General features: G+C 37.0%; 1 protein-coding gene across 1 annotated transcript in view; it reads right to left on the bottom strand.

Moving 5' to 3' along the window:
* The window catches only part of LOC133529948 (uncharacterized), a 276,394-nt gene that overhangs the window by 181,907 nt on the left and 81,188 nt on the right, over positions 1 to 13,299 (bottom strand). Inside the window, exon 2 of the mRNA XM_061867733.1 lies at positions 9,468 to 9,562. The gene's annotated coding sequence lies outside the window, so the exon portion shown is untranslated. The remainder of the gene's footprint in view (positions 1 to 9,467; positions 9,563 to 13,299) is intronic.

Here is a 13,299-nt window from a genome sequence, read left to right on the forward strand (position 1 = left end):
AAATTTCTAAATGCTTTGTCTTTAAGGGGCTGTCAACACCCAATGTCCTTGAAATTGATGTTACTTAAACAGTTTTTTAAGAAAGACTATTTGTTTTAGTAAAGTAAAGTAAGAAAAATATATGTTCATATTAATTATATTTCAAAGACCGTGGTTGTACTCGATACATGATTGAACGAAATCGGCTCGATATAAAATAATTGCAAAGATTGGTCTTAAAATCACAATTAAACGGTTCTATGTCTTTATTGTTTTGACTTATGGGTCTGCAATTAAAATCACAATTACAAAACATTTATATCTAAACCGCTGTTGAGTAAAATATTACACTAATAATCCACTTCTTTTTATTTAAATATTTTTCTTATTATTCCCTTACCCGGGCCCAGTAACATGCGACAGTGCTATCTCATTTACTCCGATACAAATAGACAGTGTGCGCGCTTTAGGTATTGACAGCCTCTTAAGTAATAAGTTAGTTAGTAAGTATAGCACACAAATAATACAATAAGACTCAATAAATGACTCACCTCGGGACTTAAAAGACTCGGAAGTTTTTTAAGCGCCGAGTTTCGTAAAAACGAGTCGAGTTCTTCAAATTCAGACTCAAAAGACTCGAGTTCCTACCGACACTATTAAAGACTTACCTACGTTTACAATAGTCTTACCCTCGGAGTTACACATAATGTTTTTCATCACACTTGTTAGTAAAAGACTAAATAAAATTTTAAATACGGTGACATTTCAGACATTCGTCGCCTTATTGTCATTCTTTCACAGGTTAGTAATTATTAATTAAAGGCATTCAGCCACGATTATATATATATATATATACATATATATATATATATATATATTTTAAACGACTCTTAAATTATTTGAAACGTAATAAATATAAGAGCCTCGGTAGAGAGTACCATTTTGTACCATTTGGCGTTGAAACTCTAGGTCCATGGGGTCCCAGCGCACACAAGGTTTTTGGAAAAATCGCGAAACCTCTGATTGAAGTAACTGGTGACCGAAGAGCTGGCGGCTTCCTCGCAGAACGTATCAGTATTGCTATACAACGAGGAAATGCCGCCAGCATATTTTGTACAATACCTCAAGGGCCTATTTTTAGGGTTCCGCAGCCAAATGGCAAAAAACGGAACCCTTATAGATCCCGATTATGTCACAGCCACTTTTTTCCGAAACTATAAGAGCTATACTGTTCAAACTTAGTAAGTAGATGTATTCTATGAACCGCATTAAGATTTTCACACAAAAATAGAAAAAAAAAAAAGTTCCCCATACTTAGAACTGAAACTTAAAAAATCTTTTTTTATCAAACCCATACGTGTGGGGTATCTATGGATAGGTCTTCAAAAATGATATTTAGCTTTCTAATATCATTTTTTTCTAAACCGAATAGTTTGCGCGAGAGACACTTCCAAAGTGGTAAAATATGTATCCCCCCCCCCCCCCCGTAACTTCTAAAATAACAGAATGAAAAATCTAAAAAAAATATATGATTAAAATGTTGAAAAAAAAATATATGAAAAAAATTAATTGCATTACCATGCAAACTTCCACCGAAAATTGGTTTAAACGAGACCTAGTAAGTACTTTTTTTTTAATACGTCATAAATAGTACGGAACCCTTCTGGGCGAATCCGACTCGCACTTGGCCTCCTCATACGTCGCCGAGGGGCATCAAGCGTTTCCGACCCCCCTCCATTGTGCGGGTGTCCTGGCGCCAAGCCGGGGCTGCCGGGGGGCGCTATGGTGAAGTGTACTCGATCCCATGGCGCTTTCGCAAACGGCAAAAAGGGCGAAACGCCGGAGTGGGGTTAGTGGGTAGGGTCAAGTTCTCCCTCCCCTCTCGCCAGGAGAGAGGGGACAGGAGTGGCGAATTCGACACGTCCCCCGCATCATGGCCTTCCCGTGGCCGAGGGGACGGTGCGTTAACGCATTCGCCCACTCCGTGAACAAAAAAAATTAACATTTCATACCGTTATTATTAACACCTAAAATAGCTTGAACACGAAATAGATCAACAATTAAGATCTGTGACCGTACGTAATAGTACATTACTATAGAGGCCGGGAAACGTAGGGTTGCAGGCCAAATAGATATAGACGGATAGAGATACGCGGCCGGCAACCCCGTTTCTCGCCGAGATTTGTATAGTGCTTTTCTCAAACTTGCAATTAAAACAAAAATGTAGTCAATTTGTTTTGTGGCGAACTACTCGGCTCGCCACTCTGCCAGCGGTGCCCTACGCGCGTAAGTCCGCGCGCCTGCGCGATGCGCCGTCGCCGTTGCTTAGCAACGAATATGCACAACAAATCACCGTACCGTACCTGTATTTGTTGATGGTTGAAGGCCAAGACGTTGTGTCACAATTTGACGTTAAAAAACGAAAGAAGCTTGCTTTACAGTCCTAGGTGTGTAAGGCAGTATGAAATTCCTTTACATATCATCTTCACTCATCGCACCTGATAGTATTTCCGGACCTAATTTGACGTAAGTCATGTCATCATTTCATAGCAAGTTTGAGAAAAGTTATTTTTTGGAATCATTGCGATAGAACCTCTTTGCAAAAGTCGGTTAAAAATCAAACATTGCCGAATTTAAAGTTGCATTTGGCACGCGGCCCGTGTCGTTTGCCAAGGTGCAATGTTGTGCCAAGTTTTGGTGCCAATATCAAGCTCTAAGCTCCTCATAGGGCTTTAAGTATCTAGCTGGTTAATGTACCTACAATGCGGATATGATCAGTCATCGGACTTTAGGGGGCAAAATTATATGTCAGCTTGACTAGCCAAGGTGACAATCGCTACCGCTTCGACAACAAAACTGTCAAAAAAATATTGAATGTTTACTTTTTGACAGCTTTAAAGCAAGCTTGGTAACAGTAAATTAAAACAAAAAATCAGACTTTGCTAATCGGCGAAAAGATAACGTGCTAGTCAATCCGTGCTAACCCGTTATACTTACTTGCGTATTTTTGTGTTGACAAGAACTACAATTCTAAGTGTTTTTAGTTATTTATATATTTCCTTTTACATCGGAAATTTTCATTAGAGAAAACACAAAGTAACTTAATTTTCCTCGATCGGGAAAATAATCCTTTAAAATGTTTCACGCCTCAAAAATCCAGTAGATTATACTTTGAGCTTAATTTCATCTGGGTGCCTAGCCAAGATGCCAATCGTTAGCTCCGTAGCGAACGAAACGGTAATCTCTCTATCAGCCTTATATATTAGTGCGACAGAGACATATTAGCGTATCATTCGCTACGGAGCGAACGATATTGGCATCTTGGCTATGCACCCTGTAATCATGAAGTTTGTGTTGCCTTTAATGGAAAGCTTCTAAAACAAACTTTGGGCCCGACAGTAAAAACCTTGATTTAATGAGTTTTCCGATATCGAATACATGAAAAATTTTCATAACAGTGCCTCGACTTGCAGGGAAAGTACGCACAATGACATCCATCAGAATCATATTTGAATCTGTAATATCTGTGGTTAAAGTATCCGAAACAAATTTATCAGTATAGAACGTTTCCGAACGTATTTTTAAAAATTAATTTGTCAGGCCAACTTAACTATAACAACACGCTATAAGACATTTTTAACATTTAATAAAATAATAAGTGTTTCCTCTAAACCTTTGTTTTAATTAAACCTCTAAATGCTACAGAATCATATTGTTTAGGCCATTTTTTTTAAGTTTATGTCAGATTTTGATAAAAATCGATAGCGGTCAAAATAAACACGAAATCCAAACTTGAAACAAAAAATGTAAGTATGTAAAGCCCGACCAGAAATATATGATTATTATCAAGAGGGCGCTGATATTCCCATGTATAGGGTGAAAGTTCAGTTAATTCCGCAAGATGGCGCGTGATCATATATTACTGGCTTCGGGCTTTATGCGAGAGATGTGCAGGGGTGCGTAGCGAGGAAGGTCTTTGTTTAGATCCAATAGAATATTGTCCACTAGAGCTGTGCTAACTAAGCGAAGAAACGAGAATAGGTAAATTAAGTCCTTTTGCTTCTAAACAAACTCAGTCCTCGCCGTCAATATTTTTTTTAATAATACGTCGGTGGCAAATAAGCATACGGCCCGCCTGAAGGTAAGCAGTCTCCGTAGCCGATGTACGCCTGCAACTCCAGATGAGTTACATGCCCGGTTTTCTGTAATGTAGAGGTACTTCCCCAGTTGGGCTCTGCTCTAGATCTGGAATGACATCCGCTGTGCTGTGCTGTGCCCTACCTCACGAAGGGAGATGATATTCATAGTGTCCATACCTCTCTTTTGGACGTAGTTTAAGGACGTACTCGGGTCCAAACTTACCGTCTAGCAAGTCTAAGTTTCGTTCAAATCTAGCGCGAGTTCATAGTCGATACTTGAAGTCGCGCAAAATGTAGGTATGTAAATGTATGTAAAAAAAATCGGCATCACAGGAAGGATTCCGTACCATTATCTATAAAAACGGGCACGCATCCAAGTACTGACCACGCCCGACGTTGCTTAACTTCGGTGATTGGATGAGATTGGAAAAAAATATTTATTTTATTCTGTTTTTAGTATTTGTTGTTATAGCGGCAACAAACAGAAATACATAATTTGTGGAAATTTCAACTGGCTAACTATCACAGTTCATGAGATACAACCTGGTGACAGACAGACCGACGGACGGACAGCGGAGTCTCAGATAGGGTCCCGTTTGACCCTTTGGGTACGGAACCCTAAAAACACAACTCATGCTACCAGGTCTGGCAGAAACAATTCTTAGAGTCAAAGTTGTGCGACTGCATTCTCTGTGTCAAATACCCAATTAAAATTAATTAAATTTATTGTTTCACCCGGTTTCAGTAAGAAACTTAACCAATAAAAATGTTTGTGTTTGTGTTTGCCGAGAAAAGTGGCGCTGTCTTGTGTCGGAGGCCAAGTCTCATTTTGGGTCGCTGAGCCAACGGAGTGTGTGTGTGTGTGTGCATTAGCTGAAGAAAAATATAAAAAATGTAAACACCAGGTCAGCGGTAGTAATTAAAAATAAACAATGACCACAAATAAAATAATAATCAGATTTTAGGGAGATATTTAATGGCAGGAAAAGTTCTTACATAGATAGATAAATTAAGTATCGATGTTCAATCCGTATAGGGGAGCATGGGGCATGTTTAACCGGGTATGTATTCTTCTTCTCTCGTGTAGAGGTTCCCCTAAACAGTGGATGCCCAGAAAGCAGCGGTGCTGACTGCTCGGACCGTGGCGTCTCTCAGGTCAGATTAATATGACGTCACAAAGTTTATGCCCCTTGTCACAACATGTCACATTTTCTTGATCCCCTCCCTTCTCCTAAACGTGCGAAGTAATTAACGTTCTTCGAAGTAAAAAATCGTTTTTAATGTTCCCAGTCCGTTTCAATAAAGTCTTTCCTCAATTATTAATAATTAACAATGCTTCCAGCTCAATACAACTCATTTTAATAACTTAAAGGGAATCCTAATAAACCTCAAAATACCTCAATCATCAAAATCCCAGTATTTACATTGAGTATTTACTCAAATCCCTTCCAAGCCTATGAATTGAATCGACTTGTCTACAAAACCGTTCTGGAGAACATAAGACCTTACAATTGGGTCTGTTTTGTTAACTCGAGTCTCTGTTACGGATCGTGCAAAATTGTGTATTTGATTGGATTTGTGATATATACGTCTCGTTTCAGCGGCGCTATTTTATTGAAACATATTATACAGTAACTTTATACATTAGCGTTTGCATCAAATCCAGTAGTTCTGAACCTCTAGCGTAAATTTATTTGATAGCGTGACGGGACATGGACGGGATTTAGAAACAGCGTGCCAAGCGGGACGTTTTGGAAACTCAAAACCCCATCCAAAATGAGACTTAATAGAATAAAATTAGACAATAAGTTGTAGGGGTACTGATTTTTTGCAGTCTATGATGTTGGCCCAATGAATAATCCATGTTTGTGATTGTGACCTAGAGCGCCAAACGCAATCAAATAAAATCAAATCAAAATCTAAATGTTTATTTTTCTTTCACAATAATCAGTTAGTGATTGGAACCTCATTTTAAGCTTTAATATAGCCTGTGCCAGGAGGTACCGCTCTTCCTTATCTGAAAAAATGTTAACAATATTGTGCTACATAATAAGTAGGTATGTTACGCAAACATCACATTAATATTTTATTTAAAGCTACATTAAAAATTTTGCAAAGCATGCAAGGCTGTGTGTATTTTATGTTGAATAGGTTAGTTGAGTGAGTAATTCTTCGGTTTTCTCATATGTTTGTGTTATAAGTTATAAGCCAAGCCGGTATAATCTTTTTACACTCATAATAGTGTTTACTATGTATCTTAAGTTTTTCGTTAAAAAAGTTATATAAGTGTGCAGAAACTGCTACGTAATGCCGTTTTGCAAATTTAGTTTTATTTTGAGGCACAGTAGCAACTTTATACATTCGATGTCGATCGCTTCAGCATAATATTTGCTAGGTTAGTAGTAGTATAGATTTCGCTTTTTTATATATTTATTATTATGCAAATTTTAAATAAAAAGAAAACCTATAAACCTAAAAATATGGACAATGGAAAATGTTTATAGTGGAAAATCGTTTTCTCTTATTGTCTGAACGATCACGTAGTGTTCCCTCTTAAAATTGCATTATTATCATTATCATTGAATTGAATTGAATTAATACTATTTGCGCCGAATGTAGACGAAGTATTATTTAACTTGGACATACAAAAGTCAATCCCAGGACGTCTCGAGTGGTAGAAAAACATGTTTTTCCCGATTGAGAGTACTGGAGACAAAAACAGCCTAACAACAGTGTTTTATACTGAAAGGTATTTTATACTAGTGGCTCTTTGAGTAGACTTTACGTTAAGTTTAGAAAATGTTAAAGTGAAAAATACTTTGTTCGTTGATTCGTTATCACCGTGAACTCACAATGGTCTTAAGCACCATAGATGTTGTTGGCGCTTAAGTCCTTTATCCCAATTTCCGCATTTTGAAATATCTCCAAAAAATGAAATGATACAATTTCTAAAAATCATGGAATCTGGTCACAAAATTTCACGACAATCGGTTAAGAATTGCGACCTGTAGAGGAGAATATCCTGACATACGAAAGCAAAATGCTCAAGTTGAAACAGAGACCTTCTCTAACGTTTCGATCAATAATAGCACATATTTAATAGTTATTTGTACAACGAGAGAGCAAAGTTTGATATTTCTTCGAGTGCTTGTTTTGAGTCCCGTGCAAGCGAAAGATTCTATAATAGATTCACGAGCGCAGCGAGTGGCAATAGTGTTAAAATCGCTACTACTTATGCCATCTATTGGCGAATTAAGTCAAACTGATAAGTTCTGAAGAAATTCATAATATTAAAATATACGGTTTCAACACTGTTTAATAAGAATTTATATAAAAATAATAATATTTTTGAGTCCTAAAGTTCTTTTTGCTCGCTTCATTGTGCTAAATATTATTGCAATTGACTTACTCCACATAAAACTTCACTGTTGTGTTAATCATGTACTAAAGAAGAGACGCTTTCCAAATAGATTTTCGTACATTCACCGGTCTGTTGACATTTCTATTGCACGCGCTACGCAAGGAACAGAAACTCCTGAGGCAGAATTGTTGCAAAAGTGTCCAGCTGTCAGCTATAAATAATAGTTCCAAATCTCTCCAGAGTAGCGCTAGAGTAGCTAAGAACCTAGGCGTTATTGACGGAGTAAAGTGCGCTGTCTATGATTATATTTTTTTCTCAAGTATTCTAGGCATTGTAGCGCCACCTATTTCTGGTTTTATGTCGGACACTTTTTGGTATATGGAGATTTTGTTCCTTGCCTCTACCTTCCATAGCATGCGCATTTTGTTGCTGTCAAGCTCGCACAACGACAGCGGGGCGGGGCCGCAATAGACTTATGCGAGTGCAATTAGAGATAGAAACAGGCGTGAGAAAATCTATATAGAAAGCTTTAAATGCACGTTTTTTCACTATAAAGGAATAAAATAAAAATATATCCTTATCTTACCCCTTTAAGTAGTTTAAGTACAGAAATTGCCACTTTAAAACAACGCCTGGAGCTCTCTGAATAGCAAGAGGTTAAATGAGAAGAGCGATATTGCCGCGACATTTTATACAGGCGTTTTAATTTCCGCATTGCTTCAGGCTTATAAATGTGTACTTCCGTTTACGACATATGTGCGGCTGGAACAGCGGTTATTTATCAGAATTTTAATTATTAAGGTTACTGGACAATTTGAATGGAAATGGAAAATGTCATTTTACCTGAGCAATCACAGGCAGTTTGTATTTGTACTGATGATTTATTTTATTTAATAAGTTGTAATTGAGTTTATTCCGAAAACTTCATGAGCTAGTTGAGAGTAGTAACATTTAAACTATAGTGAGTTAATATAAATATCAAAGCTATTCGCTTAAAATAGTCGCTCCTATTCAACGACTCGCGAAGGTCCGAAAGTCACTCAGTGTTAATGGGCCCAAAATATACAACAAAATTCCTAATGGCATTAAATTGACTGAATGCGACTCAATATTCGCTAAAAAACTTAAATGTTTACTGCTAGGCCTAGCATGTTATTCTGTCGATGATTTTATGAAGGAGATCATTTAAAATTATTTGTAATATCTATTGCACAATTATTTTTAAAATTAAGGAACCGTAAACTTTCACCTGTTCATTTTTATCTAGAATTATGTATAACTAGCATAATTTCAAATGTACCTGTGTGACCTGTAAAACATTTTTTTAACCAATAAAGAAACTGAAACTGAAATAAACAGTTTATTTGGCGCATTGAAGTCACAATTAGCACATGTTTCGAATGCGTATACATCTAGACACGCGCGGTAGCGTGTCCAGCCAAGTTCAAAGAAAAAGGAACTGGCGACGCAACAATCGTGTTACACGAACCATTTCGAGCTACTTTTGACCCCTTCAGAACTTGAAACCTATTTAACCTACACACATGAAATTTGGCACATATATTTAAACCCCATAGTTTGTCTATAATACAAAATTTCATAAACGTATCTTAAATAGTTGTTGATAAATTAACGTTTAAAAACAATTTTTGTGAGTGACTGACTTGTAGATTAAAAACCTATCAAAAACCTAACCACTTCCACCTAGAAACTTGAAATTTGGCATCAAGGTAGACTATTTTTATTAAAAGGTTCTAATGACAACACAAATGAATCAACGTTTCATACGATAGTTTCTTTCTTTTTTCTTTCACAAGAACACACAGTAGGAAATAAAAATACTTAGGTACATTACTACAAACTCCAGTGAGTACATAAGCCATCCTGTTCGAGTGAGGTAGCCGGCCGTCGCGAAGGCGAAGTCCTAGTACCACGAGGACAGGATGGCTATTTATTGAAATTAAAATTGAAGTTTTTTTAATACTTACGGTACGTGCGGGGTTAGGGGACGGGTGGGGGTGAGGGGTGCGACGCAGGCGGGCCAGGGCGCTGAGCAGCCCGTCCGTGGTCACGGCGCCCTCATCTGCCAATAGAAAAACAACCTTCAGTGCTAGTGATAGGGTTTAAATCTTGTATACGTGGGTTATAATTTCTCCTTTCCTCCTGTCCTTTCTTTTGACAAAGATAACTTTGTCAAGTACTTAATTGCAAAAATAAAGTTTAATAAAAAGGGTTTGTTATCTGTGCCTCAAATGCAACAAAGCCCTTCAAAAATATATACAGGGTGTTATTTAGTCACCTGTAATAATTTACGGGATGAATATATAGGTCATACTGAGCAACTTTCACTTTGAGACCAACACCATAATCCCGAAAAAAAATTGGATGTTTCATACAATTTGGCTGTCTGACCTTGACATTTTCTATGGGAGAGTAAAAAAAAACGGGATTATGTGACCATAGTAAAACTCAGTATGACTTATACTCGTATATTCAGCCCGTAAATTATTGCAGGTGACTAAATAAATACTCTGTATTTTTCTATTTTAACTTCGAAGCTTTGTAGCTGCCCAAAATTCACCTATTTTCAAAATTTGTCATAAATATATCGCCTCGTATTATGTGTCAGACTTGGCCAGTTTTTTAACGTACGAAGGGTCGAATGTGTCGAAACTTGTTAATAAATATAATATATTTATTGAGATAACAATATACATAATGGATATATACAGATGATTACTATAACTAGCTTATATCTAAAATAGGCCCTTGAGGCATTGTACCAAGGATGCTGGCGGCATTTTCTCATTGTATCGCAATACTGATACGTTGTGCGAGGAAGCGCCAGGTCACCAGTTACGTCAACCAGACGTTTCGCGATTTCTCCAAAAAACTTGTGCGCGCTGGGAACCCATGGACCTAGAGTTTCAACGCCAAATGGTACAAAATGGTACTCTCTACCGAGGCTACCATTAATCTCTACTTTTAAATTGGCGTGAGGCGACGCACATGGCCTATTTTTCGTTAATCACGGAAACTGATATGAGCTATGATTTTCTATGCCAGAATCCCCTAACATTTATGATTAAAATAATTAAAAACAAACAAAGACTTATCCGGAATTTTTGACAAGCAAAATATACCGTTATTTCACTAAAATCTAGTACTAAATTTGTCTGTTGATGATTACGCGATATGCCCTTTCTTTGTTTGTAAATCAACGTTGGATAATGTAACACGAATCATTTGTTTAATGAACTCTCCAATTACCTACGTTAATTGTAAGCTAATTCATTTAATTACAACGATCATTATCTTAATGACACGTATCGTTTTACGTGCTCATTATTTTATTTTACAATACGTATTTCTTTATACACCGTGTTCTTATTGAATTCCGTTAACTGCGGGGTATGGGTAAGTACGTTTAAGGAAACTAAATGGCATAGTTAATTTCCTTTTTTTTTTTGTTATTTTTATAAAAAGTAATTAAATTTAAATACCTAAAGATACAGAGTATAGTGGGTAGTAATAGTAACCCTGCCTATGAAGCCGATGGTCCTGGGTTCAAATCCTGGTAAGGGCATTTATTTGTGTGATGAACATAGATATTTGTCCCGAGTCATAGGTTACTTACTTCGCTGTACGCCTGCAGCCTGTGGACGAGATACACGCAGCGTTCTATGAATGCCATGCGTGTACAGTACAATGACGCGTTCAGGGTACTGTTGCGGCTGCCGCGATACTGCAGTGCGTCGGGCATGTTCGCCGACGCGCATGTGGACGGTTTCCACGCGACGATGCGCAAGCGCTGCGCCGCGACGCTCCGAAGGGTGCGTGACAGCCGCCACAGTCTCCTGGCCGTCGTGGCAGGGAGATGGGACAGTGCATTAACTAGGCACTGGACCTCCCAACATCTTAGTTTAGGTACTAACATAGTAATTTAAGTATATTTGTAACTAACAAAATATGGATTGTGTCGTCCGAAATAAATGATTTTTTATTTATTTTATTTTATAGGTGTTTTCTATATATTTAAGTATTTATAAATATTATATGATTTATATGTAGCGTTTTTAAGTACATACCAACAACACAAACCTTATTGAGCATATTGTGGAACTTAGTCAATTTGTGTTACGAATGTCCTATAATAATTAATATCGAGGAATTCTGGGAGACCGAGCTTTTCTCGGAAAACATATAAAAACTCTGTTTTCCCAGACATAAGACCTAGCTAGATCGATTTTTCGCCCCCGAAAACCCCACTAGAGCAGTTTCCGAGATCCCGAAATATATAAAAATCCAAGAATTACCCGTTTAAAGGTACCTAGGTATAGGATATATTTTATAAAAATATATCACGGATTTATACTAGATGCTGTTGCTGATAATGATAAGGTCTGTATTGGCGTAGCAAGGAAGTATAATTCGATACAAATGAAATGCGATGCGTCACCGATCAAGGCCGCATTAATTTGATTACATCATTAAAATAATTGTTTACTGTGTATTGTTTATGCCTAAAAGCAGTTAGACTCATAGAGGTTATCTACCACTATACAATCAAATTATTATTAATATATATATATATATTTTTTTTTTTAATTTATTGAAGAAACAAACAAGTTAGAGTCTAGAATTTAATACAAGACCCATCATAGGCAAAACATCGTAGGTTTATTGTAAAGACTTATTATTGAGAGAATGCGAAGATCGGAATGTGAACAGAGCGTACCTGGGTCGCCTAGCAAGAGGAGGTCCTGTCGGACGTCCCAGAGGGCCTACCGCGAACCACGTTCGACGTGTTGCCTCCCTGTCACGCGTACGTACGAATTTACAAGTGCGACAGAGAGGCAACACGTCGAACGTGGTTCGCGGTAGGCCTTCAGGTATCACTGGAGCGACGTGGTGGAGGCTGATCCTCGTGAACACAGTCAACAATAAAATTGGCGAGAGGTCGCACAGAAGTCCTACGAAACGACCGGCGACCGAGAAAAGTCTCATTTTGGGTCGCTGAGCCAACGGAATCAATAAGTAAGTAAAGATTAATTAATTAACTATGTAAAAGATGAGTAGTCTAAGACAAATTATTTATTTATACCTAGAAGCGATGAGACTCTTAGAGACTATTTTAGCTCCCAATGATATTCAAAATATTATTTCATTGTATAACATAAGTAAGTGGTTTATAGTATTTTTCGCCATTGCGGTATAGTACTAGAGTCGGCATCTCCAACCAAATGATTCCACACTTCATTGAAGTGCCGGCACTTCATTGCACAAGTAACGAAAATATAAAAAAAATATAAAAAATTTAAATGCGTTTATGCGCTATGAAAATGTATTCTAATAATATCTAGAAACATAATAAAAGCAATATAATAACAATCCAATGTGAAAAATTCAGATTATTTTGAAACGTCCCTTTAAACACTCGCGGTGCTACGCCATTTTCTTTGGCGCATAAGTAGATTACATTTCGCAGATGTAACATGGAGGTACTAATGATAATTTACCTTATTGTTTGTAGAATATATACACAAAAATGATAAATTAATTGTTATCTTGTAATTTTTTGAAGTGTTTATATTATATTTAAAGAATATATTATGTTATAAGCGCGATTTGATCAAAATTGCTACGAGTACGAGAGTCAAATACAAAAGGTTTTAAGAGTATTTTTATAACTTTTAATATCAGCAGTGTCACAAAAGAAACAAAAATCATTACACTTTAATGAAATTAATAAATAAATAAAATTTATCTAGATTCTTTACAGTACGTATTTAGGCAGAAAATGAAGAGTTGTCATAACAG

This window comes from Cydia pomonella, chromosome 22 (genome assembly GCF_033807575.1).
Source record: "Cydia pomonella isolate Wapato2018A chromosome 22, ilCydPomo1, whole genome shotgun sequence".
NCBI classification, from domain to species: Eukaryota; Metazoa; Arthropoda; class Insecta; order Lepidoptera; family Tortricidae; genus Cydia; species Cydia pomonella.